This window comes from Ambystoma mexicanum, chromosome 10, assembly GCF_040938575.1.
Source record: "Ambystoma mexicanum isolate Mex_15411 chromosome 10, UKY_AmexF1_1, whole genome shotgun sequence".
NCBI classification, from domain to species: Eukaryota; Metazoa; Chordata; class Amphibia; order Caudata; family Ambystomatidae; genus Ambystoma; species Ambystoma mexicanum.
Window position 1 is genome coordinate 1,357,464,284 of NC_090932.1, and position 8,238 is coordinate 1,357,472,521.

Consider the following 8,238-nt stretch of genomic DNA (forward strand, 5'->3'; position numbering starts at 1 on the left):
AACAAATTAACACAATAAGAACACACACATTCTTCACTTGGTGGGTAAAGTAGTCTACCTAACATCACTTCGTTCTTTGCAGATGGTCAGGGGTACTATGTGAGGCACATGTTGTCCTTTATCGGGCCTCCGCACTTGGAGCTGAACCATTGGCATATTGTCCTTTGTTAACATTATGTTTCTATTGACCTAAAAGTAGCATATAGATGTTCACAGGGGTTTGTCATCTGAGGGGTGGAACATGTCCAAAACCAGCGTTTTCCAAGCTTCATAGGTGACACTAGCATTCCTCTCTGATCTAGCAACCACCCCATTCCACACTGTGGTTTCTGCCCCTGCCCAGTGCTCGAATTCCTTATGCCAGCGTGCATATTGCAGGCCCCTAGCTGATTTCTACACCATCACTATGCATCTTTTGGCCAGTATGCATGCCATGTTCATTAAATTAACCACATGTTTGGACTTACTATCTCGAGTCCATATAATGACATTATTGTGTCTTTCTTCCAATTTTTAGAGTACTCTTTCTCCCCCTTCTATTCTTGACCCCTTTACCCCCTTCCTCACCCACACTCACTCACTCCTATACCTACCGCCATACTCATTCACCCTGTGAGGTCCGCTCCGGGCCATGGGGCAGGCCGGGGGGGGGGTGGTGCTGCGCAGCCCTGTCTCGCTGCATGGAAGTAACCACAGGACATGCAGCATTGGTGTCTGGAGCGGGAAGTGCCTTTCTGGTGGGCTCCTCCTCCCTTTATTTCCTTGTCCATGTGACAAAGGTCATGTGGACATCACATCCCTTTTCAACCTCAGATAAACAAATCAAACACAAACTATCCGATAACTAAATGCAATATTCTTTTCTGGAGCCGTTGGCATGTGGTGGTCTTCCGCTGGCTGATAGGGTTCATCTTGTCTCTCAGTATCTCTTTCGCCGGTACACGCCGTTCAGTATATAGCCTTGTAGTCGAGTTGACGGCACTAGTCGTTTCCGGAGCGAGTAGTGATCCCCTCGGTGTGGTGTTGAGGGTCTGGATGTGTTCCTCTCTTCTTGTTGGGTCCACACTTTTCCACGTCGTGTCCTCCCTTGGCCTCTCTTTCTCTCCGGGGCTGGTGAGGCTGCTTCCCTGAGGAGTTGCTTCTCTCAGCAGTTTGGTACCACAATGGCTTCTTCCCACAGCGTTGGTGAGATCTTTTGGAAGTGTCAGCCATTCCTGGTCACTGTCTCTTGCCCTCGGGTGGCGGAGGCAAGGCCGTGTTCTCGGCGAGATATTGTCCATGGTGCAGATTCATAGGGGAGGGACATCTTCCCTTTTTGGGTTCTGTTTCTCACGAGCACTGTGTCTCCTATCTGGAGCTCGCTGGGGGTGGCTCTTCTTACGTCATCTTCTTTGGTGGTGTGTCTGCTTCTTCTGGTCTCAGCCTCTTCCAGGTCTACCTGTGGTGGCTTCCACGATTGTTGTAGAGGTAGGCTTCCTTGGATGGGAACGCCAAACATCATGGCTGCTGGGTTGGCCTGTGTAGTCGAGTGGGCGGTCAGTCGATAGGCTCGGAGGAACCTGTAGAGCTCTGGTAGCCATGGCCGACCCTTCTCTTTGGTGATTCTCACTGTCTGATTGATTGAAGCCATGAATCTTTCGCCAACCCCGTTGGCTTGTGGCCAGTACAGGGTGATGTGGTTGTGGCGTATTCCTAGATAGTCTATGAACACTTTGCTCGTGAAGGGGGGTCCGTTGTCACTTCGGATCGATGATGGAATGCCATGTGTCACAAACATCTTCTCCGGAGCCATGGTCACGGAAATGGCATCTGTGGAGGCGACTGGCTCAACGTCTGGGTATCTGGGGTGTTCGTCGATCACAACTAGTAGGTATGTTTCATTTGCAATTGTGCAGAAGTCGATACTTATGGTGTCCCATCGGCGGTCGCTCTGGGGGGGGGGCACTTCATGGGTTCCGGCAGCCCTGGTCGGCGTGTGGACAGGCAGGCCGTGCAGGCTTCTACTAGTGTCATGACTTTGCGCTGCATGTGTGGTAGCCATACACGGGACTTGAGGAATGGTTGAATTTTAACTATCCCTTGGTGCCCCTCGTGTGCTAGTCAGAGGGCTCTCCCGTGGAGGGATGCGGGTAGCATAATCCTGTGTCCTTTCAGAATTAAGCGATCTAATGATATGGATAGTTTGTGGCATATCCCAAAAAAAGCTTGTCTTAGTTCTTGGACTGGGGCTGTCTTCTGTGTAACTGTGGTTAGGAATGCTTTCCATTCACCGGACAGGATCGCTGCCTTTGCGTGCTGTAGGCACAGGTCCTTCTCCATTTCAACTTGGATTTCTTCAATTTTTATGGTCTTGGGCCAGGCGCAGGTGACAATCTGGCACACGTGTTCTTCTGTCACTCTCGCGGCTTTGCATTCAGTGGTATTGACTTGGCGCGCATGTCGTGAGAGAAAGTCTACTGGATTGTCTGCACCTGCTCTGTATAGGATGTTCAGGTCGAACTGTTGGAGTTGCAGTAGCCACTGCTCGATCCTGGCCGTGGGGTGTGGTGCAGATCCTCCGAGGATGGGGATGAGTGGCTTGTGGTCTGTCATCACTTTCACTGGATGCCCCAGGATGCACATGTGGAAGTGTTTGCATGCCTAGATGATCGCTAGTGCCTCTTTTTCAATGTGGGCGTAGTTTCTTTTCTGTAGGTGTGAGCGTCCTACTCGCAAAAGCGATGGTGAAAACAACTCCATCTTTGTCTTTCTGTGTTAACACTGCTCCCAGCCCCACTGGACTAGCATCGACCAGTAGTTCTGTCATGCGGGAGATGTCGAGAAATGCCATGGTGGCATCGCTGGAGAGGGAGTACTTGATCTTTTTGAACGCTTGTTGCTGTTTGTTGCCCCACACCCAGGGGGCCCTGGCTTTCGTGAGTTCACGCAGGGGGTGTCGGAAGTGGCTAAGTCTGGAATGAAGCGGCCACAGTACGTGGCCATGGCTAAAAAGCTGCGGACCTCTGTCGCTGTGGTTGGGGCCTGCACATTCTTGATGTCGTTAACTTTGCTGGGGTCAGGTGACACTCCATGCTTATCGAAGATGTAACCAAAAAAGATTAGCAATCGTTTTCCAAATTCGCATTTTTCCCTCGTGGAGCGTGAGCCCTGAGTCCTCTAGCCGTTGAAGGGTGGCTGCAAGCTGCTGTGTGTTTGGCCTCTGTTTTGCCATAGACTAGGAGATCGTCGCTGACGTTTGTCACTCCTTGTAGGTCCTGTAGGACCTTCCGTATCTCATGTTGAAACACTTCTGCCGCCGAGGAGATGCCGAAGTTGAGGCGGCGGTAGCGTCAGAGACCCAGGTGTGAGGAAAACGTGGTGATGTAGCGGGAGTCTTTTGCAAGACAGATCTGGTGGTAGCCTGATCAGAGGTCAAGCTTACTGAAGATGGTTGCTCTCGTTAGATCAACAATCAATTCATCTATTGTTGGCGTAATGTGTCTCTCTCATCCTATTGCGGCGTTGGGGAGGCGCATGTCTATGCATATGCGGACTGCATTGGGTTGTTTCGGTTTGGCTGTGACCACCACTGGAGAGACCCACGGGGTGGCCCCTGATGTTTTTTCAATGATTCTCAGGTCTTCCAGTTTCTTGAGCTCTGCTTCCACTGCGGTTCTCATATGGAATGGTACTCTTCTGTGGCGCACCGCCCGTGGTTCGATGGTGGGGTCAATGTGAAGTTTCACTGACCTGCCCTTGAGACAGCCGATTCCTGTGAAGAGGTTCTTGTGCTTTGCTAGCAGATGTTCTATGTCAATGGACTGTACTGCGAGGTTGAACTGGATGACTTCCAGATGTTCTGCAACCTATTTCGTTCACACTGATCATTTCTTTAGGCCCTGCCCTTTCACAACACTTACACACAATGGCCCTTTCGACAGGACCTCCACCTTAATAACTATGCCCTATGTTAATGTGCCTGTGGTTTGGTTACCATTTCCTCCGTTCAACGCCTGCACGTGCTACACACATAAAACACAATGGCCCTCATTACGACCCTGGCGGAAAGGGGTTTATGCCGGCGTAAAGCATGGCGTACCTTTCCGCCTGACTACGAGTTCCCGTAGCGCCATGGTGATTTTTACGCCTGCTTTTTGCAGGCGGAAAAATCCATGGCGCTACGGGACTTGTTGTTAATTACGCCACCGTAATTTACGGTGGCGTAATTAACGCCTTCCCCACTCCCATTATACCCTATGGGGCAAAAATGGGAATGGGGAAGGGTAAATGGGGATTGGGGACTTACCGCCCCGCCAAGGTCGGAATGGGGCGGTAAGTCCGCCAACCACCATGGCGGAGTTGGCAGCTTAGCGCCATGGACCATGGTGCAAATTGCACCATGGTTCTCCGCCAGGGTCGTAATGAGGGCCAATAACTTCACATTATCACAACAAACTACTACTGTTTCAACAAAACACTGATGCATATTCCTCTTCTCCTCTCCACAACTTCAATACTCCTTAACCTGTAAATAGAAAATGATTCAACTATACCAATTGCCTGTAGTAAGCGCAACTCTGGTCTAAGAAGGTCCGCCACTTACTATGCAACCCTCTGTTCTAACGCAGTTGTGTCACCGCCCACTCACTCCCTATCGGGTAAGTGGACCTAAAATCTATGACTACAACAGCCAATCACTCTGCACCTCTTGAGGGTGCATCCTATCCTGAGCATTATGCACGGGTACACTCACATATCCTTCTTCAGAAAATTCTCAAGTCTTCTAGACCCCAGGGTCTTCCTTCTGAGCGCAGAGAGTGTTTTGACCAGGCAGACCTTTGTGAACTCGGCGTCTGCACAGCCTCCTCGTGTGTTGAGCTCTTAGGACTTTTCTGCAAATGCTGTCCCTCACTCCTCCGGGTGCACAGCTGGAATTTCCACATATGGTTGGGAAAGCTGATTTCTCCCCATACGGGCCACCAAAATGTACAGACGGGTTGCCTCGGAACTCACCAATACAATACACCAATACAAAATTACAAAAGTAATCCAAAAAGGACTGTCCAACAAGAAAGAAGTAACCATTTATTCTGGGTCCAGTTGCAGCTAGGAAAGTAAGATTCATACAGAATGCAGAACAGAACTGCATGAAAGGCACTGTCAAAGATACGCCCCTAAAACAGAAGCTTTTATAATCATACAACTAATTTGCATCAAAACACATTGCAATATTAGGATAGTCCTCTGTGTGAAGCTGATTGGTAGAGTTGCTTCATACCCCTATAGTGGGACATACATTATTCTGAAATGACTGGGTGCTGCAAACCTTGCCACACCACCCTCGACCACCTCTGTGATGTCACAGTTCAACCCACAATTCCCACATCATAGTGCCAAAACATTGAGACATTTGAGATGACCAGCCGATCTTTATTCATCTGCTGCCGGTCATCTCCATCCGTTTCCCATGGGAATACAACCAATCATGACACTGCAGGAGCCTTGAACCATTGCCAAGTTACCATTTTAATGTTGCATTTTAGGAAATCTTTGAACCTCCTCCCAGGCTAAAATGTGCAAAAAGGCAAATTGAAACCACCATGGGACATTCTGAAACCGTCAGTAGACCAGTTTTATAAGCGAATATGCCGAATTATAAAATGATTGTGCATTCACTGCCTTTCCACGGCACCCATGAGCTTTGCTTCCTGACCTCGAAAGTATCAAAGGCTGTTCCTTTTTTCCCGTATGATCCTGGGAGCGTGGAGTTTGCATAGTGCTGCCAGCCTCTGCTGCAGCTACTAAGCAAGTTAATAAAATGTGAATTTGTTTCTAGTGAAAAGCAAGCTATGAGGACTGTTTACAGTGCCTCGGTCTACCGTTGAGCCCCGTCGACTTACCTGTGACCCAACTTTATCGCTTAAATGTGATTTGCTTGAAACAATTATTTAGAGCATTCTCTAGCCTAATGCATAGAACTGTGTCAGTGAAGACCCCTCCCCTTTTAGTGGGCTAATCCCGTAGTTCAGTTTGCGCCTTTTTACTGCGCTGAACTTGTATTTTTACCACAGTTTCATGAGGTGCAACAGTTTTAGGGAAATGTGTTGAAGTGAGGGAATTAAAAAAAGGATGGTGGGTGCACCCCGGCTGGAGTCCACGCTGTACTGTTTACAATGCAATGGCTACTTTTACCATTTAGCTTTAAGCACATGCACATGTTCAATGTGTATGTTGTGCTACAATACAGTGCGCACCTCTCACCCGCTTGTACTGCACTGCCACTTCTGTGTGCCTTCACTGCCATAAGTCGATGGCAATGTTTCAGGGCTCACGACTATTGTCTCATGGCCTCTAAAAAACCCAGGAGGACAGCGTCTGCTCTCTGAAAAAAGTGGATGGACGCATTCCACCCTTGGGTGCCCTCCACTTGTGCCTTGCAGTAAATGCCTGGCAGGAATTGAAAATGCAACTGGCTGCTGTGCCAGCACTGACCAGAAATCCTACTGAGACGTTCTGAAGAAGAAAAACAAAGTCTGTCTTGCAAATTAACTATCTCCTGGGGCCTTGCACCATCATTCGTCAAATCTTTTGATTTGGCCAGTGGCATTAGTGGTTATTGTGTACTTTTCAAGCCATCTTTTATAAACCAGGAAATATGGTTCGCTGAGGGTTAAAGACGCCTCCGTGATCTGGGGTGAGGGACAGTAACTTCGTTTCAGGGGTCACCAGAGGAAGTTACAGTGAATGACAGAAGTGCCAGCCAGCCACAGCGTCGATGTGGCTGGCTGGCACTTCTGTCAGCTTGCCTGACTTAATCGTGGTGGGATAATATGTCCAGCCAATGTTGTGGTGAGACTGGGGGCCTTGGCTCAGCCCCACTATTTGGAGACTGCCGGAACCCAGCCCGGCCCACTTAAAGCAATGTGTGCAGTATCTCCTCCTCTACCCACACTGGTGCGGCAGTGTCCCGATTGGGCATAAGGCATGACTGCATGAGCAGAGGCTGCTTCTTCGACTGGATTTAATATGAGGAAAAAATATGCGTTGCCGGGGAGTGGTTATGCAGTGAGTGCATCCACATCAATCTCTGCATTATAGCGCTGCTAGCCATAGACTGCACATGGTTGCCGGAGCCAGGGGTAAAGCATGGGGAGTGGCAGGGAGTTGGTTGCCCCCTCCTGGCTCCCCACAAATACCCTGTACGACCCCATGATGCCCGCAGAGCTGGTGCTCAGTCAGGACTGGTACTGAATGAACGCCAGCAATGATTTAAAAAACCCTGCGAGTGGCACGCTGCACTCAACGGTGTGTCACTCGCAGGTTTTTATTTTAAACAATATCCCCAGGACTCACGCTCAGAGCACCAGCCCTGATATTTAAAAAACAAAGCCCTGTGGGTGGCAAAATGACATGTGCAATGCAGCACACCACTCACAGGGATGCTGTGGCAACTGCATTGGTGTTGCTGGACACGCAGTGTCGGTGTGCACCGGAAGCCTGGGGCTTGCCTGCACAACACACCTGCATATGTCAAATGTTCTGCCCGGCTGCGCGCGGTGCCCCTGACGAAAAGAACACCTACGTTAATTGTTGACTTGTGTGTATGTATGTTTTTTTTGTTGGGATTGGAACTCTTTAGTACGCTGGTGCTGGATAGCCCGTTGGTTGTGACAGTATGTTATTTTCTTGTATAATGAATGTCGGACACCTTCATTGGTTTTGAGAAGATTTTGTTGTTTATTTTTTATATTTTGTCAGTTGGTCACACATGATCCTTGTTTGCCATGGATAGTCACCTGTGTGGCATACATTCTAATGTGTACGTTGTTCACAGTGCAAGTCATCAATAAACATGCTTAGCATTTTGGAGTGCCATTGTATGTATGTATGTATATATGTATGTGTTTGAATGTAATGCATTGTATGCATGTGTGTGTGAATGAATGACTAGTTGAGTGAGTCTGTAGCTGTGCTTATATGTATGGAATGTGTTTGGATCATCTCTGCATAGACAGGTTGTGCCAGCAGCTGCAGGCATGTGACTTGTTATTCTGTGGCTAGACTGGCATTTGGGGTGGCCAGTCTAGCAATTTCTTACTGTGGCATGTTTTTTCCATTCTGGGCATCTATGATAAAGCAAGCATGTTACATGTTAATACTAGGGCTGGGCAAAATTGTTAAATTCCGTTTCACCAGCCACGGAAGCAAAATCTGTACGAAAAGAGTGGTGTGAAGTTTCTTGCAAACCGAAATGAGCCG